Source organism: Mustela nigripes, chromosome 12 (assembly GCF_022355385.1).
Source record: "Mustela nigripes isolate SB6536 chromosome 12, MUSNIG.SB6536, whole genome shotgun sequence".
In the NCBI taxonomy this organism is placed as follows: domain Eukaryota; kingdom Metazoa; phylum Chordata; class Mammalia; order Carnivora; family Mustelidae; genus Mustela; species Mustela nigripes.
The window spans coordinates 123451990-123479791 of NC_081568.1; the positions used below are offsets into that span (position 1 = coordinate 123451990).

Consider the following 27802-nt stretch of genomic DNA (forward strand, 5'->3'; position numbering starts at 1 on the left):
TTAGAGTTTAAATGTTATAAAATGATAAAAATTATCGTTTTTAGTAAGGCTACTTAAAATTTTATAAGTGTATTTACACAACTGAGCAACTGCTGTATACAAGACACTGATATAAACAAGATTAGTAATACTGACTTGTGATGTTTTTATATAAAGGACTTGTGTAATATATAAATAGTACAAGAAATATGAGGAAATTAGTATATAAATAGTAAAATGATGCCAGCTGAGAGAAACGTTCTTAAAATATATAAACATATGAGAGAGCGAAGCAGAGGAGAAACCCCTGTGGCAAGGGAGGTCTAAGCAGTTACCCTGAGGATGTCCTATTGGCCCTGGGTCTTGAACAGAGGCAGTCTTTCCACAGGTGTGCATGATGCATGAGGGCATTTTAGAGCATGGAAACTGCATGAGCAAAAACAATGAGTCAGGAGAGGATGAGTTATTCAGGATGGAAGAGCGTTCTGTTTGGCTATAGATACATAGGGTGGAAATACGTGAGGAAATGAATAAATGTGGATTTTGTGGAATATGTACTTAATTTGGGTTGGGGTAAATAGCAATTTTGAGCAGCAAAGATTTGTTCAGAGATAAAGTATAAGTTGCCAAATCTGGCAAGGAGTTTTGTGCTATGTGGGAATAAATTTAAAGAATAAAATTATGAGCATCTGAAATAAGAAAGCAGAAGTTACGAAAAAGGAGGTGAGAAATTTAGTACCATTTATATGAAATATATATATATACACACACACACACACATATATATATATATCATGGTATAGAGTCAGAAGTTTAATATATATATATCATTTCAAGTATTATATGCAATTATATAGTTAGGAAAAAACAAAAAAAAAGGTTTTTTTCCCCAATATACCTAACATAATGGAAACAGAGATACACATGCCAAATATTAACCATAAGGAGGTTCTCTGTGAGGTGATATCAGTGATGTCTGTTTTTCCTTTTTGCTATTTTCTAATTATTAAAGAAATACTGTAAAAGTTATAAAAATCTTGAGATTTATATTTTAGGATCACAGGTGTACTTAACAGTCATAGGCAATTTTCCCACCTAACATTGTCATCTATCATGGAAACTAGTAAATGTGTTCAGGGACACAAACATGAGAAGCATTAAGGATAAAGGTTAAAAAACATACTACGTGGGGCACCTGGCTGGCTCAGTTGTTAAGCGTCTGCCTTCTGTTCAGGTCCTGATCCCAGGGTCCTAGGATCTAGTCTTGCATTGGCTTCCCTAATCAGTGGGAAGACTGCTTTCTCCCTCTCCCACTCCCCCTGCTTATATTCCCTCTCTTGCTGTCTCTCTCTCTCTCTCTGTCAAATAAAGAAAGAAAAAAAATTTTTTTTAAAAAAGCATACTGTGCATTAGAGGACTTGTTTTTATTTCTTAAGAAAAACAGAACGTGTAATGTCTTTTTTTTTTTTTTTTTTTTTAGTTAAGCCCTTTGTAAAAACAAGATTATCATGCTTGAATGCCAAAAAGCAGCATTGTTACTTAAGTTGAATTGATTGGTTTACATAGGAGTAGGTGATAGAGATAAAACATGTTAGTGATAGATGTGACTTTTGTTGGGATTATGGTAGTTCTATTTACATTTAATTCAATTTTCCTATGTTTCCAAGTATTCCCTAAATATAATAAAAGATATATTTCTAAAATATGAAACATTCGAGAGAGTGTGAGTTAATTTATGTGTCCATTTGACTAGCCTAAGAAATTCACAGATCTCTGGTAAAACATTTCTCCGTGTGTCTGTTTCTAGGAGAGATTGGTGTTTGTAGGAGAGATTAGCATTTGAATTAGTGAACTCATAAACAGATAGCCCTCCAAAAGGTGTGTAAACCCTCAGCCACTGAGGGGCCCAAAGGGAGCAAAAGACAGAGAAAGGACTAATTTGCTTTCTGCTTGAGCTGAGACCCATTTTTGGCCCTCAGACATGTAGTACTCTGTCTCTGTAAGGTTATTACATCTGTATGTGTAGAAACTTAAGGCTCTAACTTCCAAAGCAGAAGTCATTTCAAATATAAAACTCCATTATTTATATAGTGAAACACACGGACATACATACACTTCAACTGAAATGCTGCTGTGGATTGAGTGCGTGGTCAATTATAAGATCTGGCCATTGTTCTGGAATACCATACAGTATTGGAGGCCTATGCCTTGACGAGTAAAAATAAAATGGGGTAAGGGTTTTTAATAAAGAAGTATACAAAATTCTATGGTTAAACGGTGTAGAAAACCCCAATTACTTTCCAGGGGGTTAGGAGAAAACCTAACAGAAGAAAGGATATTTGAGCTGAGTAATGGGAATAAAGGGGAATAGAAAGGAAAAGTAGCAAAAGAAGAAAACTGCAGAGAGACACTAAATTATATAACACACTCCCAAGTAAGGAGATATTTATTATGACTAGGACATATTATAAGCCTGGATAGAGGCAGAAAATGAAGCCAGATTAAATTAAGATAGATGGGGTCTGACGATAATGTTCTGTAAGGTAAATAGTTTGAATCATATCCTGATGTCCTAGGACTTCCTAAAGATGTCTGAAGTGAAGAATGATTTTGTTTACTTTCCAGAGAGAGAAGTTCGGTATCCGTGATCAGAATGGAGGGAAGCAGGGCACTGTATTAGAGAGAGGCCAATTAAAAAGTTTGGGAACTAATCACCCTGAGACAAGTTTGCATGTTTTGTTCTCTCTAGATGAGGAAATTCTTTAAGATATGTTTCTAGGGACGCCTGGGTGCCTCAGTTGGTTAAGCAGCTGCCTTCGGCTCAGGTCATGATCCCAGCGTCCTGGGATCGAGTCCCACATCGGGCTCCTTGCTCCGCAGGGAGCCTGCTTCTCCCTCTGACTCTGCCTTCCACTCTGTCTGCCTGTGCTCACTCTCACTCTCTTTCTCTCTTACAAATAAATAAATAAAATCTTTAAAAAAAAAAAAAGATATGTTTCTAAATGCTTAATTATTAGCTAGGTGATTATAATTTCTGTGTAGGGTTGTCTAATCCCTTGTATTGCCAAGCTTGTGTGTAGGTGGTAAGAGAACCTGAATGAAAGAAAATTGAACTTGTAAATGTCTAGTATGGTTGTGTTCTTCTATGGATGCCCCCTTCCAAGGACTGGATCTGAGGAAGATGTGGGGTATGGGCAGGACCGTGTTCAGGGACTGTTGTCTCAGAGTTCTCAGAGTTCCTCACCAAAATCATTTTCCCTCAATCTGACAGGACCATTTTATTTCTTCTCTAGCACAAAAAATAGACTTTGACATTTTTCTGCATCGTGCCAAATGTTTTCATTTCTCCATAAGCTTTATGCCTGGGACTTACAGAGATTTTTTTTCTGAAGATACTACAAAGATAATCTTGGCAGAGATGGGAGGGAGGGGGCTGGGTAGGGAGGACTCTGACCAAAACAATAAAATTTGCTTTTCAGGGCCTTTTTGCTGCCGTACTTCCAAAAGTCTACTCTGAAATCTCCACACTAGGAATTGTCTTGTCCTTGGTTAGGCCTTCCTTTAGGATTAGCTGATGGATTTTCTGGATTAACTAGGATTTTCTGATGATCGTGGTTCTAGCTTTCAGCCTTTCTGCCTGGGAGGGTGCTAAGAGTAAGGAACTAGAAACACTGTCACCCAGCCCAGGGATCTTCCCTATAATGTGTGTGGTCCTGGGCTGTGTCCCTAAGGACTCCTGCTGTCAGAAACTGCCTTGCATCTTGACTCATCACTACTTTCCTTTGGAACTCTGCAGCATTCTCTCATTGCCCTGCTTTTGTCCTCCTTCCCCTCCAAAAGTGTTATTTTCTTTAAATGAAAGGGAATTTAAATTTGGTTCTCTCTTGGCATCTGGGTTGAGAAACCATTCTAGGTCCTTTCCAGAACAGTAACTCTATGATCCAGTTCCATATAAAGCTTCAGTAAGAGGGCATTTAAGGAACCACAACATTTTGCATTACACATATTTTTAAATATTGTTGATGGACTTGGGTCACGTTCTGAAAACTACTTGTGGTAACATGGCCCTCTTAAACTAAGAGTAGTCTAGTTATCACACATTTGCATGGTCACACATACCAAGAAGTAATCTCTGTATTCATTTTATATTCTGCACTTTTGCAAAAATAACGTGCATTCTTAACGATACACCTTAATAATTACTTTCATAATGTTTATAAGTGGTTAATAATTAGACATGATTTTTAAAACTGTTTTGAGATAAGTACACTAAACCACATATATCCTGACTTAATGTATTACCCTATATTATTGCATTTATCCAGTAAGATAAAAATCTTTCATAACCTCTCCTAGGTGCCATATTTACACTCAGCCAATAAGCAAGAGCACTTTAAAATTAAATGCTTTAGTCATACTTATTACATACTCCTCTATGCTTTTTGAAGAGGGAGATTGAAAGATACAGCTGATTCTTCTATATTCACAAACTTAATTTTTATCTAACTTAGAAATGACCACTTTCTCTGAATGGAACTGCAAACTGACTGGACCAAATAAAACATAAAATAAGCACCCCAGAGTTTTTGTATCTCTACAATTCTAAACAATTAATACTTTTCTTGAGCTTTTAATGTTACATAATACTAAAGTTTTGTAATTCTGTAAATGAATCTCTTTAAATGAAATTCTGAGCCTGAAATTTCATCTAAAACAGATTACTCCATCTATATTGTATATATCATAGTGTTAAACTCAGTTAAGTATCTAATTCAGATATGTGGGAAGAAGTAAAATTAAGTACTATAGACATGAGATAAACATTTGTCTCATTTGTGGATATTTAAGCTCAAAATAATATTGAGGACACAGAATGAGACACCAGTGGAACTATCTAAACAACTCATTTAATATAAATAATCAGTATGTTATTCTAGATCTCATCACTATTGTCTTTTTATACTTTGCTTAAGAAAGTAGGCTTCTTTTAGCATTAGAGTTCAAAATTCACACACACACACACAAACAAAACTTGAGAGCCTGAGTTAGGAGATTTTGCTCTTCCCTCTTTCTGACACAAGGAGAAATAGGATTTTAGACAGGTCAGGTGTCCTACCTGGACCTAAATTTTCAGTTTTGTAACATCAGAAGGTTGGCATAAAATACATCTAAGGTTCTTTCCAGAATTGTATTTTGTGATTATATTTTTTCTTCTCTCTGGCAAAATTAAAAAAATAGTCTAAGCTGAACATACCGTCTTATAACAGATTTGTCATTAGAGAGGCATCAAAAAAATAAGCCAGAGAAAGAAGATGGCCCAGGGCCAGTTAGGGGAGTGTCACATAAAAATGACCCCTCTTTCTGACTATCTGTTAGTTACATGGATCTGTTTTCTTACACATTGATTTCCTTATCAGTTTTCCAAACTGATCTTAAAAATAAACAGGCTAGCCAACCAACTACTAAAAAAATAGTTGTTCAAAGTGTCCACTCTGAGAGAACATGCTCAAGTATAAGAATACTAGTCCTACTACTTGCCTTATACCTTTAATTTCTGTTCGAAATAGAACTGGAACTCAACCAGGAGAGGTAATAAAGAAGCTAGGATTTCAGCAATTGTGCAGTTAACATTTGGTAGGGAGGTGGTTGGACAAACCCAGATGAAAACCAAATGAACTTGGATTCAGAGGTGACTATATCTTACTCACAACTGGTAAGAGTGAGAAGCTTCAGTGTCTCAGGACTTCGAGGTGGCCTGCCATAGTGAAGCCAGTGCATAGCTTGAAGTTCACATAATGTTCCTTCTTTAAAACTAATTGTTTTTTCATATGCTTTGATTGGTGTATCTCCTAGGATACTGATCTTGGTTTTATAGATCCTGAAATTGTTGATGAAAATGCAGGCGATCACTACTTACTATGATTTCAATATTGCGAACTTTGTTTATACCTCTCTTTCAATTATCTTTTAAAAAAAGTTCTTTTCTTGTTTTGTTTTTAAACCATGAAATAAGGCTTTTCCCCCTACCATCTGTACTCACTCCTGAGTGAGTTCACTTGACAGCTTTATGCAAATTGATCAATGTAGTTTCAATGGTTCACTGCCTTCTATCTACTTTTGGTTGTATCTCATGAATTTCCTTGATGTCTTTCTCAGAAGAAAGTTAAAATTTCATTATTCCCCTTGTTTTCTTTTACTCAGAAAGTAGACAGAGGTCATGTCCTAGTAGACTTTGAAAAAATACATAAAGAAGTTATATGGACTGATAAACTGGACTCGTATAGAATTTTACCACATAACTTGATGCTTCACAAAAGTCAGGATAGATTAAGAGTAGTTAAAAGCCAAATCGTGCTTTGTGTTTTATACTTACAACCTCCTTGAAATTCCTATTAAATATACATTTTAAATTCATCTAACTGAAAGCAAACATGCAATAAAGGGTTAAGAATACATGTATGAAACAAATACATGTATGTAAGTATATCTATAAAATTAGTAACAATTAGTCTTTTTAATGGCCAAAACAACTGTAGAAAAGCTGAACAATCAATGTAATATTCAATTTCAATAAAATTGTTTTGCAAAGTTTTTCGAAATTATCAACCTAATTTGTGGTTTAGCATCAGCTCCTACTACACTAGAGTGGTTAATCCTCACATCTCATTTCTTCATAAACATTCTAACACAATCTTCGAATTTTCATGCCCAGTTTATAGGATATGTTGTTAATTCTTTCTAGTTTGGTATCTAAGGCAAAGCATGGCTTTTTTTAAAATTTACTTCTACTATAACTCAACACAGATGGTCCTTCTCAAAACCTCATGTGATAAAATCCACTAATTTTAAGTACAAAAGGAGAGGATTTTTAGTTCTTTTATACAATTGTTCAACAATGACCACAGTCCAATTTTAGGACTCAATCATCATCCCCAAGGGTTTTCTTGTGCTGGTTGGCAGTTTTATTACTCAGGGTTCTCCAGAGAAAGAAAAGCAATCTATAAGAGGAGATTTATTATAGAAACTGGTTCATGCTAACAACTTCCGCCATCTGCCATCTACAAACTGGAGACCATGGAAAGCTTGTGGTGCAATTCAGTGTAAGTCTGAAGTCTAAGAATAGACAGCAGGTGGTGAAAAACTGGTCTGACCCTGGACGCCTGAGAACTAGGAGCACCAGTGTCCATGAGTAGAAGATGGTCACACAGTGAGTAAATCAGCCCCTCATAGGCCTTTGTTGTTTAGAGGTTCTCAGTAGATTGGAGGATGCCTATCCACATTGGGAAAGGTCATCTGCTTTACTCAGTTTACCATTTCACATGCTAACCTTTTCCAGAAACAGTCTCCCAGACACACTCAGGAATACCCTTGTACCAGCTATCTTGGATCTTCTAGAAAATCCATATTGTCTTTTCTAGAAATTTTATGTACCAAAACATGTACTGTATGGTCCTTTTTATTGGGTTTCTTTTATTTCTTTTATTTCTTTAGCATGTTTAATATTTGTCCATGCTGCTGCATGTCTCAAAGTTTTTTTTTTTAATTGAAAGAAAATTGACATATAATGTACATTTCTCAGTACTGACCATGGTAAGCGTAGTCACTGTCTTTCACCACACAAAGTTATCACACTATTATCGACTATACTTCCTACACTGTACTTTTCATCCCCATGACTTATTTTATAACTAGAAATCTGTATCTTTTAATCTCCTTCACCTCCTTCACTCATTCCCCCATCCACCTCCCTTCTGGCAACCACTAGTTTTCTGTATTTAAGAGTATTTATTTTCTTTTGTGTTGGTTTATTCATTGGTTTTGCTCTTTAGGTTCTACACACAAGTGAAATCATATGGTATTTGCCTCAGTACCTGACATATTTCCCTTAGTTAATATCCTCTAGATCCATTCATGTTTTCCCAAGTGGCAAAAGTTCATTCTTTTTTATAGCTCAATAATAATCTATTGTATATATACACCACTTCTTTATTTATTCATCTACTGATGAACACTTGTGTTGCTTCCATATCTTGGCTATTAAAAACAATGCTTAAATAAACATTGAGGTTGTATATAGCTTTTCAAATAACTATTTACATTGTCTTGGGATAAATACCCAAGTGGAATTGCCGAATCATAAGATATTTCTATTCAAAAATTTTTGAGGAAACTCTGTAGTGTTTTCCACAGTGGTTGCACAAATTTACATTACCACCAACAGTGCACAAGGGTTCCATTTTCTCCACATCCTCGCCAACACTTACGACTTCTTGTCTTTTTTATTTTAGCCATTCTGACAGGTGTGAGGTGATAACTCATAGCGGTTTTAATTTGCCTTTCCCTGACAACTAATAATCTTTCCATGTGTCTATTGGCCATTTGTATGTCATCTTTGGGAAAAATGTATATTCAAGACCTCTGCCATTTTTTTAACTGGACTGTTTGCTTTTTTGGTGCTCGGTTGTAGAATTTTGTGTATTTTTGCTATACTTATCCCTTATTAGATTCAGCATTTGCAAATATCCTTTCCTATCCAGTATTTTATGGTTTTAAGTTTCAAATTCAGGAGTTTTTGCATTTTACCTTAATTTTTTTGGTATGGTGTTAGAAAATGGTCTAGGTAGATTCTGCTGTACATAGCTGTCAAATTTTTATACCAATTATTAAAAAGATTGCCTTTTTTCCTATTGTATATTTTTGCCTCCCTTGATGTAGATTAGTCAACCATATAGGTGTGAGTTTATTTCTGGGCTGTCTATCCTGTTCTGCTAATCTATATGCCTCTTTTTATGCCTGTACCATAATGTTTTGATTACTATAGCTTTATAGTCTATCTTGAAATCCAGCATTGTGATACCTCCAGCTTTGTTCTTTTTCAAGACTGCTTTGGCTATTTGTGATTCCATACACAGTTTAGGATCATTTATTCTAATTCTGTGAAAAACGTTATTGGTATTTTGATAGGAACTGCATTGACTCTATACATGGTTTTGGATAATGTGGACATTTTAATGATACTCTTTCAATTTATGAGCAAGGGTATATCTTCCTACCTGTATCATCTTACATTTTTCTCCTCAGTGGCTTATAGTTTTCAGGGTATAGATGTTTCACCTCCTTGATTGAATGTATACCTAGGTATTTCATTCTTTTCGGTGCAATTGTAAATGGGATTGTTTTCTTAATTTGTCTTTTTGCTGCTTCATTATTAGTGTATAGAAATGCAACAGATTTCTATATATTAATTTCATATCTTGCAACTTTACTAAATTGATTTACTACTTTTCCTTTTTGGTGGAGTATTTAGGATTTTCCAAGCATAATCATGTGATCTGCAAATAGTATTAGTTTACTTCTTCCTTACTAATACAATGCCTCTTATTTCTTGTCTGAAGGTGTTCAATAATGTTAGATAAAACTGATGAAAGTAGACATCCTTCTTTTTCCTGATCTCAGAGGTAAAGCTTTCAGTTTTTCAACATTTAGTATGTGTTAGCTGTGGATTTTTCATATATGGTCTTTGTTACATTACGCTTTGTTCCCTGTAACCCCATTTTGTTGGGAGTTTGTTTGTTTTTTTTAATGAATAGATCTTGTATCTTGTCAAATGCTTCTTCTTAATCTGCTGAGATGATGAGATGATCATGATTTTTATCCTACCTCTGTTATTGTGGTATATCATGTAGATGGACTTGCAAATACTGAACCACCCTTGAATCTCTGGCAAAAAAAAAATACTCCTTGAGCATGGTGAATGATCTTCTTAATGTATTATTGAATATGATTTGCATACATTTTGTGGAGGATTTTTGCATCTTTGTTGATCAGAGATAGTGACCTATAGCTGTTGATAAGAGATAGTGACCTATAGTTTTATTTTTTTGCAGTATCTTCATCTGGGTTTGGTATTAGTGTAATGTTGGCTTTATAGAATGTATTTGAAAGTTTTCCTTTTCTATTTTCAGAATAGTTCAAATTAAATAGTTAAAATTGGTAGAATTAACTTGTGAAGCCATCTGGTCTTGGATTTTGGGGGGAGTATTTTGATTAGTGATTCAATTTCATTACTACTAATTGGCCTGTTCAAATTTCCTATTTTTTTCTTGATTGAATTTTGTAAGCTGTGTATTCCTAGGAATTTATACATTTCTTCTAAGTTGTTCAATTTGTCATATAATTTTTCATAATAATCTCCTATAATTCTTGATATTTCTCTGATATCAGTTGCTACTTTGTTCCTTCTTTTTCTTTTATTTCTGAATTTCAGTCCTCTTTTTTCTTGATGAGTCTGGCTAAAGTTTTGTCAATTTTGTTGTGTTTTCATAAAGATAGTTATTAGTCATTAGTTTCATTGATAGATTATAGTTTCTCTTACTCTTTTATTTTTATTCTATAATATTTCCTCCTTCTATCTTTGTCTTTCTTCTTTTTCTAGTCCCTTTATGTGTGATGGTAGGTTGTTCAAGAGTTTGTTTGGGGTTTTTTTTGTTTTTTTTGTTGTTGTTGTTGTTCCTTGAGGTAGTCCTGTATTGCTATAAACTTCCATTTTAGAACTGCTATTCATGAGTCTCAAAGACTTTGTACCATTGTATTTTCATTTTCATTTGTCTCTCTGTATTTTTTATTTTTTATTTGATTTATTCATTGGCCCATTGGTAGTTGATAACATGTTGTTTACTCCCCATGTGTTAGTGTTTTTTCCAGTTTATGTTCATGTGATTTATTTCTGGTTTTATACCATTGTTGTCAAAAAATACGCTTGATATGATTTCAACCTTAAATTTATTGAGACTTGTTTTGTGGCTTGACAGGTGATCTCTCTTGAAGTTCCATTTGTACTTAAAAAGAATGTGTATTCTGCTATTTGGGGATGGAATGTTCTATACATATCTATTAAGTCCATCTGGTCTAATATGCCATTCAAAGCCACTGTTTGCGTACTGAGGTTCTGTCTGGATGATGTATCCATTGATCTAAGTGGGGCATTAAAGTCTCCTTTTATTAATGTGTTACTGTCAATTTCTCCACTTATGTCTGCTAATATTTGTTTTATGTATTTAGGTGCTCCTACATTGGGTGCATAGATATTTAAAATTATATCCACTTGTTGAATTTATCCCTTTATTATCACCATCATTGTTTCAAAGTTTATTTCATCTTAGCATGGCTATCCTGGCACTTTTTGTGTTTGGCTTACATTTACATGGTATATGTTTGTCTATCCATTTATTTTAAGTCCATATGTGTCTTTAGGGCTCAAGTGAGTCTTTTGAGGGAAATGTATAAATCTTGTTTTAATCTTTTTAGTCACCGTATGTCTTTTGATTGGAGCATTTAGTCAATTTACATTTATAGTTATTATTAATAGATATGTACTTATTGACATTTTTTTATTGTTTTCTGATTTTGTACTTTCTCTCTGTGCCTTCTCTTACTCTCTTCCATGGTAATTTGATGGTCTTGGATTCCTTTCTCTTATTCATGTATCTCTTAGAGATTTTTGATTTGTAGTTAACAGTGGGTTTATATATCACATCTTATGCATGGAGTAGTCTGTATTAAGTTGATGGTCACTTAAGTTCAAACACAATCTAAAAGCACTAAATTTTTACATTCTCCTCCACACTTTATGGATGTGATGTCAAATTTTATATCTTTTTAATTTTTTAACCATTGTATAATTTTTATAGATATAACTGATTTTACTACTTTTGTGTTTTAACCTCTATACTGGCTTTATTTAGTCTATACTACCTTTACTATTTGCTTTAACCTGTTAATTTTTTTCCTTTCACATTTCCCCCCAACCCCAATTATGGCCTTTTCTTTCCACTTAAAGAATTCCCCTTAACATTTCTTATGAAGCTGGTTTAGTATTGATGATGGTATCTTTATATATTTTTTTAAAGATTTTATTTATTTGAGAGAGAGAGAGAGCAAGAGATCACAAGTAGGCGGAGAGTCAGGCAGAGAGAGAGAGGGGGAAGCAGGCTCCTAGCAGAGCAAAGAGCTTGATGCAGGGCTTGATCCTAGAACCCTGAATCATGACCGAGCCAAAGGTAACCCACTGAGCCACCCAGGTGCCTCGATGATTGTATCTTTCTGACCATTTCTTTGAATTCTTTATCAGGCATATTGCTAATTTCTGCTTCCTTTAGATCTTCTACTTTGATTTTTGTCTTATTTTTTACATTTGGGACATATTCCTCTGTCTCCATATTTTGCCTAACTCTGTGTTGTTTTTATAAGGGAGACCATCTATGTCTCTTGTCTTGAAAGTAGTGGCCTTGTGTAAGAGTTGTCCTGTAGTATTTTACTTCTCAATATCCCTGGCCACCTGAGCCAGGACCTCCAAAGATGCCATGTGTGTGCTGTGTGCACCTTGCTATTGGGACTTTGCTTCCTGTGTGCACCCTGGACAAAGTTGACTCCCTGCACTCTTGAGAGGCCTGTCTGTGGCATCTGTGGACTTATTGGTGGATGGGGCTGGCAGTTAGCCTAGCTCTCCGAAGTTAGCATCTCTGCTCCAGTTGCTGGAGCATAAAAGATCAGGGTTTGCTTCCTGCTCAGTTAGCTAAGAGGTCTCAGAATTTTGGTGCATTGGTGTTTAGTCTTATCCCCCACCAGCACAGGAGTCACACTGGAGCACATGTGTCTTATCTAAGGCTGCCTGCCAGGTGTGGTGGAGTAGAGGATCTTTTGAGGGATGCTTTCCAAGGCATGCATGTTGGATAGATGTGTCTGCAGGAAAATGTTGGGCTGTAGCACACAGTTCCAGCAAGGTAGATGGAGAGTGTTAGCACTGGTTCTCAGAAGTGTCCAACTATCTATGCCAGGAGAGGGGAAGAAAATGGTTACACCCAGCCCTTTTGTCCCTGGGGAGATCTGCAGATCCCTGCCCCTCCAACACAGGTTCTAAGATTAGTCAGTAAATCTTCTTCACATATACCCCATGTGCTCACCAAACTGTTCCTTCTGTGCTGTGTCTCTGGCAGAGTAGGCTGGCTCTTGAAGAGTGGAGAATCACTTTCTTATTAATCTCTAGCTATTAATCTTTAGCTATCCTATTAATCTCAGTGCTGGGTGTGCTGGGTGTGGGGTCTGATCTTCTCACCTATACCTGCTTGTCATGTCTCACCCATGTGTGGCTAGTCACATCAGGGGTTTGTTTCCCAGTAGGGTTTCCACCTCCTCATACCTCTTTTGAGGTGGCCTTCTCTCTATGATTACCTATGGAAGTTCTGTTTATCCAGTCACTTGTCGAGTCAGCTACGTAGGTGTAACTACCACTGCAGTGTGGCTAGGAGGCCAGGTGAGCTCAGAATCTTCCTGCTCTGCCATCTTTCTACATATCTCAAAGGTTGGTTTTTTGTTGCTGAGTACATTCCATGACTATATTACATATATAGTGTGCCATGTATGTGTATCCATGGTTGATAGATACTCAGATTATTTTCAATTTTTGGCTGTTAGGAATAATGGGATTTTGAATATTTACATGGAATTTTATGGACGTGTTTTCATTTTTCTCAGGTAATGAAATATTGTTCATGTAACTACTAAATGTTTGAATTTTAAGGGAAGAACCAAAGCATTGTAAAATGGCTGTTAAATTTCTACCAGCTATGTATGAGTGTTTCAATTTCTCAACGTCCTTGCCAAAATTTGCTATTAGTCTCTAAATTTTTACCCATTTTAACAGTATCTCTTTCAGTTTTAACTCACAGTTCTGTAATGTTGTCTCATGGTAGTATTAATATGCATTTCCCTAAGACTTAATGACGCTGAGCCTTTTATATATCACTTTTACTTAAGTACCTAATTAACTATTTTGCTATTTTGCTCTAATGAAGTTTAGCGATTTTAATCTTAAATCAGAATGTTTTACATATTCTAGACAAAACCCTCTTATTAGATACATGCTTTAAAAAGGTTTTCACCATTTTCTTAATGATGTATTCAAAAAGCAAGCATTTTGAATTTAATAAAACTTAATTATTTTTTATTTATCAATTGTGTTTTGAGCCCTATTTAAGAATACTTAGTTTGATTGAAGGTCACTAAAAATTTTTCTTATGTTTTCTAAGTCGAGTTCTTAATTTTAGGTTTATAAGCATTTCTAGTTTATTTTTGTAAAATAAGAACTAAGAGATTAATAATTTTATATGGATAGCTGATTTTTCTTCCAAGACCATTTTGATAATACCATTACTTCCTTCATTCAGTCACATAGTCATCTTTGTCAAAATAAATTGGCTGCATAAAGCTCTATTTCTGGATACTTTATAGTATTCCATGGATCTAAATGTTTATCCTTATGAAATTAATATGCTGTCTTGAGTACTGTAGCTTCAGAATAAGTCTTGAAATGAATGAAAGTGCACTTTTAAAAAAATATTTTTTGGCTATGCCAGAAACTTTGCCTATCTGAATACATTTTATGATCAACTTCTGAATTTTTATAAATCTGTTAGGATTAGATGGAGATTTTATTAAATCTACATGTTAGAGAATTGCCCTCTATGTAGTTTTGGTTTTCCAGTACATGAACAAGGTATGTCTCCATTTATTTAGGCTTTAATTTTTATCAGCGTAGTTTTTGCGTACCTCAGTTTACAAACTGTACTTTTTATTTTATTATGAATTTTGTTAAATTTATGTCTTCTTTTCAATACCATGGAGAATGGAAGTGCAATCTTCTATTTTCAGATTGTTTATTGCTTATGTATAGAAATAAGATTGACAGAAAAATCAGTATTCCAAGCCATACTTAAATAAAAACTTACTTTATTATTCTATTTATATAAAACTCTAAAGAATACAGAACTGTAATGACAAAAAGCCAATCAAATGGTTGCCTATGGCAGAAGTAGGAGGAAAGATAGGCTACAAATCTCCATGAGAAGATTTTGGTGAAGGATGGAAATACTCTGACTCTCGATTTTAGCAATAATTCATAGGTGTGCGTATCTGACAGGACTCATCAAATTGTGAGTTCTAATTGATGTAGGTTACTGTGTAAGTATATGTAAACACACACATTTTCTAATTCAGATGATAACATCTGTAATATACCTGTATGTCATTACCCTTAAATCATGTGGATGGCTTCTCAGAAAATTTGTTTAAATAAATTTGAGACAGGTGAATACCTTCCAGTGGTGACAAAGAAGGCAGTAGAAAGAGAAAAGGCAAGTTTTTAGTTTTAAGCCTTTAGGATACAAAAGGTTAGTCTCTCTTAGGCACAAATGATCAACTTAACCAGATTTAACAATTTTAAATACCTTTGACTAAATTACATAAAGTACCCTTTAGAAGTACTCCTTATTCTAATTTATATTTCAAAAACTAAGATTAAACCATTATGATATTGATAAGAAAACCTCTATGTAGTTACAGAACTTTGGCGGGAGAAATGTGAGTGATTAAAATTTCAGGGATTGTAGTTGATTTGACAATCTAACACAGAAATCAAGTCATTTGCCTTCTTTTACATAATTTTGAAAAGCAAATATTTTCTAATGATTTAGAAAAAAGATGTTGAACATGTCTTTGTCAAAGATGCCTCACTTGTTTATCAACCATCGTTACTTGAGCTCTTCATCCACTGTTTCAGGTCCTGGGATGCACACTTAACAAGTCCGGTATGGTCTTTGCTCTCGCTAAAGTTACAGGCAGCAGGGGCACCTGGATGGCTCAGTCGGTTAAGCTTCTGCCTTGGCTCAGGTCATGGTCCCCATGTTCTGGGATCCAAGCCCCAACTCTGTTGGGCTCGGTGGTCAGCTGGGAGTCTGCTTCTTCCTCGGCCTCTCCCCCCTCACTCCCACTCTTTATGTGCTCCCTGTCTCAAATAAATAAACCTAAAAACAAAACAAACAAATAACGGGCACCTGGGTGACTCAGTTGGTTAAGCAACTGCCTTCAGCTCAGGTCATGATCCCAGAGTCCCAGGATCAAGGCTCGAATGGCTCGCATCCCCACACAGAGTCTGCTTTTCCCTCTGACCTCCTCACCTCTCATGCTCTCTCTCACTGTCTCTCTCTCTCAAATAAATAAATTAAATCTTTAAAAAAAATAACTATGTAAAGACTTCTTGTTTTGCATGTTTCTAAGTGCTCTGAAGGAAATAAAAAGGGATTCAGGAGAGGAGTGTCAGGTGGTAGGTTACTACTTAAAATTAAGTAGGTGTGTACTGTCAGAGAGGAATGCTTTTGAGGATGTGCTATTAGAGCGGTGACCTTAGGGTCAAAGGGAATCACTTGTATGAATAGTTCCAGGAAGAGCATTAGAAGCAAAGGTCATAATTTGCAAATGCAAAGTGCCAGACAACAGAATGAGCTTCATATGGGAGATGAAATAAGGGCGTCAGCTGAGCTTAAAGTTGGGGGATCAAGTTGAGATTGGAATTGGGGAAGGAGGTGTGTAAAAGACCATTCATTAATTTAATCAACTGACCAAAAGTATTGGATTTTTCAACTAGAATTGAAATTCTAGTTCTCAAGAAATACTAACTGTAAAAGTGAGCATATAATACTATAGGATGGACATTCTTGGAAAAATAAATAAATAATTACCAAGACAAAATTTGAGAACTTAGTGGAAAAATTTTTCTTTGAGTAACACTTAAAATCTAATTGTATAATTCCGAAGTACTTTAAAGTATACATTCGGTTTTCTCCTGTCTGATTAGGTACACATCTCTAAAAATTGGATATGTTCATTTCATTAACTGAGCATAAAATCTAAAGGAGTAAATTGCAGCATGTTGTTAATAATCTGAAACAAAAGAATACACATGGGCAATTTATATCTTAGGCTATCTGGAGTTCAGGAAAAGAGCAGTTATGCCACTGAAATATTGGGAGACTTCCTTTACTTCAAGCAGCAACTGCTCTCTTGCTTGAAGTTGAATCATTCAATTATTTCTTATAATTTGAGTAAGTGAATGCTTAATAAAAAACCTGTGTATAAATATGAAGTCTTATTTTATATTTATTGCTCAATTGACTCTGAACTGCTCATATGTTCACCTGGCTCAGAAATTTCTAGATGACTGACTTGAAAGTTTTTAACTTTTGGAATTCATTAAGTGAAAATTTCATCATATGGGCCCCAATAGCAGATTTAATTAATGTTTTTAAAATATGCATTGCCTTAGTTACATTTATTTTTAAGATGTCCCACACTTAGCTTCTAAGTATTTTAGAGTTCTACTTCAGAAGCAGGAGTTGTGATATTGGTGATTAGTTTATCTTTACCAGCAGCTGCCTCCTTTCTTTGATTCAGTTGTCATGTTTCAGTCCTCTGGGATTTCTTTCAAGATAATGCTTCATAACTCACTATCTAAAATAAATGGATTCTTTATGGCTGTACCTGTGTTTTATAACAGGAAGAAAAATATTTTTGAATAAAATCCAGTAAACAGGTACATGAATACATACACAACTAACAGAAACAAAGAAAGTGAAAAGGTGCCATCCATCAGGCAAGCACTACATGCTATCCATATGTCTAGGTGCTGAATATTTGTTATCTTCAAATCTAAAAGCTGTTACACAAAACCATCACTTCATATATGCAAAGCAGACATTCAGAGAAACTTGGCTGAGCTAAATGACCAAAGATTGGGAAGAAACCAAATTCAGAACCAAGTCTTTATGGTCCCCAAACCGTAGTTTTTCCTTTTGTGCCATGTTGGCCCTAGAAGACTTAATGTCAGGAACAATGAATTAAGTGATCTTTTATTATTAGTCTGCTTTCCTTTGATGTGTTAATAGATATTACGTTAGAATATTTTTCATGAGGTCAGTAGTCCAGCACTTGTCCTTAACAGAATACATACCTACTGAGGCCGCAAAGAGTGGTTGCTTTCAGGGCTCTTTACTTAACCACAAGTCACCACACGATCATCTCCATTTTATTCAGGTCGAGTTGTACTGGACAAAAAGAAAAATATATTAATAGCAACATGGACTTTAACATGTATTTTTCCACTCTTTCCCCTTCACTTGCAATCTAGAGAAAGTTCTCCCTTTTTTTCATTTAGTGTTTTCTCACTGTAAGCTTCTGAGAAGTGTCCCGTTGCCAAAAAAGTTTTGGTGCACTGTTGAGGCAAGTAGAGGAGTAGAAGCAACACGAGTAATCTAGCCTATTCTCTATGGAAAGGTTGTGAAAGCAAAGGAAGTGCTTCAGATTCCAAGTATGTGGACAGGAGAGGGAGGCTGAGGTGCACTGTGCTAGGACCAAAACATTGAGGTGGTCATGAGGACATGGGTGGCCCACCATCTCCAAGGAGATGGAGAATGTACGGGTTGCTGTGATTTGGGAAGGAGATGGAGAATATACAGGTTGCTGACAGATTTTAGTAAATTCTGCGGATTGCATACTTGGTTTCCTGGACTCTGGGACACTTGCAGAGTACTCAGACAGACTCAGGCTTAGCCACTTGCTGTATGGCAATGCTCAGTCCCTCTGGGAATGTAGACTGGAAAACTCAGTGAGTTTGCCTAGCACCGTGAGTACTGCCTAGCTGCAGTATCATTACTGCAAACGGCCTTGGGTATAAAAGACCGGTAACTTATGCGCCACATAGTGGAAGAAAGAGTGATCAGATTGTTGTGTGTATCCTAATTAGGGTTAGAGGGGCCCACACTTTCAAAGCTACTCAAAAATAGTCCTCTTACCAGCAGAAGCAGTAACTGATCATGGCTTTCTCTTTTTGAACACAGTATGAGGTCCTTTATTAAAATACTCTTCTGCCTAGGAGAGCTGTTCTAGTTCTCACTTTCTTATGTAAAGAACTTACTAGATAGTCTGTGTCTGAACTAAAGGAGACTTTCTTACTGCCTTTTAAGAAATTACCCCTAAAACAGCGCTCTTTAGTTTTAAAAATATATTAACATAAATGGATCTAGGGCAAAATCAGTATAGAGTTGTAGAAAATGTCTACCTGAAATAAACACCACTCCAAAGCTAGACCCAATGGATTAGCTTTATAAAGTTTATGAATAGATAACAGAAGCAGGGAAATGAGCAGCTAGATTAATGAGAAGTAGAGTAGCAGGGTGGAGTGAAGATAGAATGAGGCTGGGTGAGGAGAATACTGAACAGCCTAACCCCAAAAACTCACCTCTTACAGTAGAAAAAGAGAAACTAGAATTTTAATTAGAGAAAGAGTACAGTGAATTATATCCATTTATTGACTCATAAAAATTTTTTTTCCCAATAGACATGTATGTATAAAGCAGAAAACAACATAATAGGCAGTGTATCTGAAGTCAAAATCTTTACGTCTGGAATCTTATTTCAGAGCTATACTCTCACACGTTACAACTGTGAGGGAAATACCACTTTCTGAGGAATCACACGAGCAGTCAGACGTGTAGATTAGACCACAGATGTACGTCTTTTGTCTCAGCCAGTTTGGCTCAGTCGTCGACTGCCTTAGTCATTGTCAAAACATTTTCTTGATGTCAGCAGAGACATAAAGAAGTAGACTGAACAATTTGATAAAATGGAGGCAGTAATATCAGCCTAATTTTAAGATGTGTTTGAAGAATACCTAATAAAGCTTCATGTTTCTGAGAGTTTGATGACATTTTTAGGTAAACAGTAATAATTTCTCTACAGAGATACAAAATGCAGTAAGTAGAATTGGGTCTTTTGAGTACATTAAAATAGCACAAGTGTTCTGGTTATGTTGCATGTCCTGTACTTGGTAAATTAATTGCTACAGAATATTTCAGGAAAAAAAAAAAAACTGAAAGTTACCTCATTTTGCTTTAGTACTGCTTTAGAGACAAAAACATGGAGAAGATCAGTGTTTCCAAAAAAATGTGTTTAATTACTCAAGTTCTGTTTTATAAACACATAGGGGAGGGGCCGAGGGAGAAGGAGAGAATCCTCAAGCAGACTCCCTGCTGACTGTGGAGCCTGCCCCAGTGCTCCACCCCAGGACCTGGACACCATGACCTGAGCTGAAATCAAGAGCTGGATGCTCACCTAACTGAGCCACCAAGGTGCCCCTAAATTTACCAGTTTTTTTTTTTTAAGATTTTATTTGACAGGAGACAAATCACAAGTAGGCAGAGAGGCAGGCAGAGAGGGGGGGGGAAGCAGGTTCCCTGCTGAGCAGAGAGCCCGATGCGGGACTCGATCCCAGAACCCTGAGATCATGACCTGAGCTGAAGGCAGAAGTTTAACCCACTGAGCCACCCAGGTACTCAATTTACCAATTTCTACAAGTATTTTATTTTGGGAGACAAAGTTAATGATAATGAAAGTGGATATTTAACCATTTTGGCTGAACAGACAAATTTTTACTGTACCATTTTTTTTTTTTTAGACACAAAAGCAATTTAGAAACCTAACTGTAGATATATTATTTAATCTTTAACTATATATTTGTATTAAATCATCCTGTCATACAACTTACTGTGTTAAATGTCCACTGTATCTCAATAAGGTTGGGATTAAAAATTGGGCTAAGGGGTGCTTAGATGGCTAAGTCAGTTGAGAGACCAGTTCTTGATTTCAGCTCAGGTCATGATCTCATAGTCATGGGGTCAATACCCAAGTTGGGCTCTGAGCTCAGTGGGGAGTCTGCTTAAGATTCTCTCTCTCTCTCCCTCTTTCATTTCCCCTTCCCATCTGCATACTCTCTCTCTAAAAAAATAAAAAACTTTTAAGAAAGGGTAAATTTATAAATTACTTATAATGATGTATTTGTTACATTTCTCAGATCTAGTTAATTACCAATATCTGATTCTAGGAAAGCCATCTTCTAGGCAATATTTGGGGAAAAATATGATGGAATTTCAATTATTGGAGCACTTCATCACTCTGTGTGACAGAACACAGTATAATCATGAAGTATCAATGTCCACATGGCATTTCTCATTTGCTTGTCATACTTTCAAAGATTCTGGAATATTTTCTTCATGATAATACAGAAAAAGGGATACAAAGAAAAATTAGAAATTTGTAAAATGAACCTAACACACACCATTACTATACTTAAAATGTTTAGCTACCAGAATTTTGCAATTTTCTCTTTGGTATCAAATAAGCCAACTTCCCTATCACCATGAATGGTAAATTTCTGCATAAGAATTGTATCTCCCACTTAGTCAAAGGTTACAAAGTTGTGAAACAGCCCAATATCTGTAAATGTGTACAGTATTCAAATATGTTTGAAGAAATACATCAATCTCAGATTGATGTCGTTAGTTGATTGGGTAATTTTTGACCAAGTGACAGACAATGGAAATTTTGATATAAAATTAGGTCCAGAAATGTGCCCAAAATGTAATACTCGATTTATATATGTTAGCATAGATTTGAAAACCAAGCTTCTATGTCTTGATCTGGCCTATTTGGTCTGGTGACTAGTAGCCTTTCACCATGAATTAGATAAAATAAAGTAGAATTCTTGAAACATGCCTACATCCAGACCTTAATTACTTTAGAGAACGGATCCTGACCTGCTCCACTTTTCTCCTGCTCCTGGAATGCTCATGGTATCTCCACCAGTCCTGCTGACCATGAAACTGGAAGAGAGTCTTTTACTATCTAAGGAAGTTTAACAGGTGTGCTTTTTGTAGACCTTTCCCATCTGAGATTACCACAAATTTCAGATGTAATTTTCAAATTTTACTTGTCCTCTCATTCTTCTTTGTACTCCCTCTGTTCGACTGACTTGCATTTACTGTAAAATTTCTAACCTTTTTCGCACGCTCTCTTTACATGCCTTCAACACCTTCTAAACTGCAAAATCTCTCAAAGGCAGGTAGCATATTTGTGATTACAGGTGACAAGTGTTTACTTAGCACAAGAAACCGTGCTTTGTATAAGTTCAGCACCCAACGACTTAAATGTCTTAAAGCTTAAATGTCTTAAAAGCTTAAAAACTTTTAAGAGCCACCTAGAAGGTGACTGGCTGGGTGGAATAAGGTCTTCCGAGGGTTTCTGCAGATTACGTAGATCTCTAGAACTTGCACTCTTCTCAAATCTAGTAGCTAATAAACAGAACTCTGGAGGTTGGAATAGAAATAACATTTTCTTCAAGTACTTTGAGTATTTTCTGAATACATCTGAACATACTCTGAATTTGAGTATAGACTCACCCATTGTAACCACCACCAAATATTCAAGGATCTCCCACCTCTTGGCCTAAATCATCTCGTCAAAATGTTTTTCATGTAAATTCAACTATAAAACTATGGATAGAATTGTTAGGCTTGTAACTCGTTATAACAAATGCAAACAAAATGAAGCAGACAGACTCCTTCCTGTCCATTATCAGATTTCTTATTTTCCTTTGTCTCTGTCCAGAGCCATGCAATACTCCACATGATCCATAAGTGGGTCTTGGAAGACAGGTCTCAGACTTGATATCAAGGGAGAGCAAGTGAGAAATCCACTGTCTTTTATCAAGCAAAGACTGGGAGTCCAGCAACATAAGATAAATTCAATTTTCATAAAAGGAGTGTAAAATGAAAACACACACGTGCACACACACACAGAGCAGTGGCTCTGAAAGTGATGTGAACCAAAATTTAGTCCATCAGAAGACCTATAGGTGTCAACATGCTTTTTATATTCTCCACGGATGTATTTGTTGACATTTTATGGTGAAATAAAATAACAGACTCTGTTATGTTGAGAAAGGAAGGCCTAGCCCCCACTCCTCCTGATGGCAGTTAGACCAGAGATGAGCCCTTGGAAAGAGAACAGCCAAAGGTACAGAAAGAAGAACAAAATACACATACAAAACATAATGACAAGCCAACCTTTTCTGTTGCTTCTGACTTTAAAAAATTACAAAAAAAAAAAAAAAGTCAACAAAACTTTCAGATACTTTTTCTACTTAAATTCCAAAAAATAATGTCATAAAATGAAAATAACCACATAAAATTGTGTTTTCAGTGCCTTACCATGATTTGTGCCAACCCCACCCAGAAATTCTTGTTTTAAGTCTTAACCCCAATATAGCTATGTTTGAAAATAGAGCCTATAAGATTTAGTTCACATTAAATGAGGTTATAAGAGTGGGGCCCTGATAAGATAGAATTAGTGTCTTTATAAAAAAAGACATGAGGGACACCTGGGTGGCTCAGTTGGTTAAGCAGCTGCCTTCTGCTCAGGTCATGATCCCAGCATCCTGGGATAGAGTCCCACATCGGGCTCCTTGCTCGGCAGGGAGCCTGCTTCTCCCTCTGCCTCTGTCTGCCATTCTGTCTGCCTGTGCTCATTCTCGCTCCCTCTCTCTCTCTGACAAATAAATAAAATCTTTAAAAAAAAAAAAAAAAAGACGAGACTTTTCTTTCACTCTTATGTCTGTTTTTTTCATGATCAACTGTGAACTTTCTAAATTTAACTGACCTATTACTCTCAAATGTACAATATAATTTGACATTGGTATATTAGCAAAATATAACCCTAATAAGTCCAGTTAATATCCATTATCATAGATAGTTACGCACTTGGTCCACTCAATTAGAAAATACAGTATTATTAACTATGGTCCCCATGCTGTACTTTGTATCACCATGACTTACCCATTTCCTAACTGGAAAATTGAATCTTTGATCCCTTTTACTGTTTCACTCACTCCATAGCCCCTGCTTCTAGCAACCACAGTCTGTTCTCTATATTCATAAGATCAGGTTTTTATTTCATTTTTCTAAAGAAAAGGGAGATGGTATGGTATGTCTTTTTCTGTATGACTTATTTCACTTAACATAATGCTTTCAAGGTCCATACATATTATTCATAACTGAATAATATTTTATTGTATCTACACACTACATTTTTTTAAATCCATTCATCTGTCAACACTAAGGTATTTTTTTTTTAAATTTTATTTATTTGACAGACACAGATTACAAGTAGGCAGAGAGGCAGGCAGAGAGAGAGGGAGAAGCAGGCTCCCTGTTGAGCAGAGAGCCCAATGTGGGGCTCAATCTCAGGACCCTGGGATCATGACCTGAGCTGAAGACAGAGGCTTTAATCCACTGAGCCACCCAGGCACCCCAACACTAAGGTATTTTTATGTCTCTGATATTGTAAAGAATGCTACAGAGAACATGGGGCTCATATATCTATCTCAGTGTTTCCATTTTTTAAATGAATACTCATAAGTGGAGTGGTAATTTAATTTTTAATTTTTTGAGGAAACTCCACACTGTTTTCCATAGTGGCTGTACTGATTTACATGTCTACTTTGCATGAGATTTCCATTTTATCCATATCACTTGTTTTTTTGAGTGTGTTTATTGGTTGGTTTTGTTTGTTTGTTTTGGTAATGGCTATTCTAGGAGGTTTAAGGTGATAGTTCATCTAAGTGTGACTTGTATTTCCCTGCTGGTTAGTGATGTTAAAGATCATCTTATGAAACTGTTGGCCATCTATATATCTTTTTAATATAATTTTATTTTTTTCAGTGTTCCAAATTCATTGTTTATACACCACACACAGTGCTCCATACAATATGTGCCCTCCATAATACCCACCATCAGGCTCACCCCACCCCCCACACCCCCCTCCAGAACACTCAAGTTTGTTTCTGAGTCCACAGTCTCTCATGGTTCATCTCCCCTCTGATTTCCCCGATTCAATTTTCTTTCCCTTTTCCTAATGTTCTCCATGTTATACCTCATATTCCACAAGTAAGTGAAAACCATATGATAATTGACTCTCTCTGCTTGACTTATTTCACTCAGCATAATCTCTTCCAGTCCCATCCATGTTCATACAAAAGCTGAGTATTCATCCTTTCTGATGCTGACATAATATTCCAATGTATACATGGATCATATCTTCTTTATCCATTCATCCATTGAAAGGCATCTGGCTCTTTCCAGTTTGGTGACTGCAGCCATTGCTGTGATGAGAATTGGGGTACAGATGGCCCTTCTTTTCACACATCTGTATCTTTGGGATAAATACTCAGTAATGCAATTGCCAGATCATAGGGTAGCTCTATTTTTAATTTCTTAAGGAATCTCCACACTGTTTCCCAAAGTGGCTGCACCAACTTGCATTCCCACCAATAGTGTAAGAGGGTTCCCTTTCTCCACATCCTCTCCAACACTTGCTCCTTACTGTCTTGTTGATTTTGGCCATTCTCACTGGTGTAAGATAGAATCTCAATGTGGTTTTGATTTGAATCTCCCTGATGGCTAATGATGATGAACATTTTTTCATGGGTCTGTTACCCATTTGTATGTCTTCTTGGGAGAAGTGTCTGTTCATGTCTTCTGCCCATTTTTTGGACATGATTATCTGTTTTATGTGTGTTGAGATTGAGGAGTTCTTTACTGCTCTAGGCAGTATAGATATTTTAACAACGTTTATTCTTTTGATCCATGATCATGGGATGCTCCTCTTTCCTTTTGTGTGTTCTTCAATTTCTTTCATCAGTGTTCTATAGTTCTTTGAGTACAGATCCTTTTACCTATTTGGTTAGGTTTATTCTTGTGGGCTTTGGTGGTATAGTAAATGGAATCTATTCTATTCTATAATAAATGGAATTTACTATTCTATAGTAAATGGAATCTATTCTCTAATTTCCCTTTCTGTGTTTTCATTGTTAGTGTATAAGAAAGCAACTGATTTCTGTACATTGATTTTATATTCTGCTACATTACTGAATTGCTGTTGGAGTTCTGGTAGTTTGGGGGTGGAGTCTTTTGGGTTTTCTATATAAAGTATCATGTCATCTGCAAAGAGAGAGAGTTTGACTTCTTTGCCAATTTGAATACATTTTATTTCTTTTTGTTGTCTGATTGCTGTTGCCAGGACTGCTAGTACTATGTTGAACAACAGTGGTGAGAGTGGACATTCTTGTCGTGTTTCTGATCTCAAAGGGAAGGCTGTCAGCTTTTCACCATTGGGGATGTTATTTGCTGTGGGTTTTTCATAGATATGTTTTATGAAGTTGAGGAATGTCCCCTCTATTCCTATACTTCGAAGCATTTTAATCAGGAATGGATGCTGGATTTTGTCAAATGCTTTTTCTGCATCAATTGAGAGTACCATGTGGTTCTTCTCTCTTCTCTTATTGATTTGTTCTATCACATTGATTGATTTGTGAGTGTTGAACCACCTTGTAACCCAGGGATGAATCCCACCTGGTCATGGTGGATAATCTTTCTAATGTGCTGTTGGATCCTATTTGCTAGGATCTTGTTGAGAATCTTAGCATCCATATTCATCAATGATATTGGTCTGAAATTCTCCTTTTTGGTGGGGTCTTTGCCTGGTTTGGGGATCAGGGTAATGCTGGTTTCATAAAAAGAGTCTGGAAGTTTTCCTTCTGCTACAATTTTTTGAAACAGTTTCAGGAGAATAGGTATTATTTCTTTTTTGAATGTTTAGTAGAATTCTCCAGGGAATCCTTCAGGTCCTGGGCTCTTTGGGAGGTTTTTGATCACTGCTTCAATCTCGTTACTAGATACTGATCTATTCAGGTTGTCAATTTCTTCCTGTTTCAGTCTTGGAAGTTTATAGGTTGCCAGGAATGCATCCATTTTGTCTAGGTTGCTTAACTTATTAGCATATAACTGTTGATAATAATTTCTGATGATTGTTTCTATTTTCTTGCTGTTAGTCATGATCTCTCCCTTTTCATTCATAACTTTATTAATTTGGGTCCTTTCTCTTTTCTTTTGGATTAGTTTGGCCAGTGGTTTGTCGATCTTATTGATTCTTTCAAAAAACCAGCTTCTGGTTTCATTGATGTGTTCTATTGTATCCCTAGTTTCTATCTCATTGATCTCTACTCTGATCTTGATTATTTCCCTTCTTGTTTGTGGGGTTGGCTTAATTTGTTGATTCTCCATTCTTGAAGGTGTAAAGGTGTATGTGTATTTGGGATTTTTCAGTTTTGTTGAGTGAGGCTTGGATGACTATGTATTTCCCCCTTAGGACTACCTTTGCCATATTCCATAGGTTATGGACTGATGTGTCTTCATTCTCATTAGTTTACATGAAGAATCAACTTTTTCTCTGATTTCTTGGTTGATCCAAACATTCTTGAGCAGGATGGTCTTTAGCTTCCAAGTGTTTGAATTCCTTCCAAACTTTTTCTTGTGATGGAGTTCCAGTTTCAAACCATTGTGGTCTGATAGTATGCAGGGAATAATCTCCATCTTTTGGTATCAGTTGAGCCCTGTTTTGTGACCCACTGTGTGGTCTCTTCTGGATAAAGTTCCATGTGCACTCCAGAAGAATAAGTATTCCGTTGTTTTAGGGTGGAATGTCTGTCTATATCTATAAGGTCCAATGTGTCATTCAATACTCTTGTTTCTTTATTGATTTTCTGCTTGGATGATCTGTCCATTACTGAGAGTGCTGTGTTAATATCCCCTACTATTAATGCATTCCTATTAGTATGACCCTTTATCTTGATTAACAGTTGGCTTATGTAGTTGCCTACTCCCATACTGGGGGCATAAATATTTATAATTGTTAGATCTTCTTGGTGGATAGACCTTTTAAGAATGATGCAGGGTCCTTCTTTATCTCTGACTACAGTCCTTAGTTCAAAATCTAATTTATCTGATATGAGAATCACTACTCCGATTTTCTTTTGAGGCCCATTGGCATGAAAGATGCTTCTCCATCCCTTCACTTTCAGTCTGGATGTATCTTTAGGTTCCAAATGGGTCTGTTGTAGACAACATATAGATGGGTCCTGTCATTTTATCCAATCTGCAGCTCTTTGTCTTTTTATGGGAGTGTTTAGGCCATTCACATTAAGAGTAGTTATTGAAAGATGACGTTTTTATTGACATGATGTTGTCTGTGAAATCCTTGTCTC

At 36.0% G+C, this 27802-nt stretch overlaps 1 long non-coding RNA gene across 1 annotated transcript in view; it reads right to left on the minus strand.

The window, feature by feature from the left end:
* Window positions 1-15582: 15582 nt before the first annotated feature.
* LOC132028009 (uncharacterized) overlaps window positions 15583-27802 on the minus strand; it is a 134183-nt gene continuing 121963 nt past the window's right edge. Inside the window, exons 2-3 of the long non-coding RNA XR_009407312.1 lie at window positions 17822-17915; window positions 15583-15839 (exon numbers count right to left, since the gene is read on the minus strand). This is a non-coding gene — a long non-coding RNA (uncharacterized LOC132028009). The remainder of the gene's footprint in view (window positions 15840-17821; window positions 17916-27802) is intronic.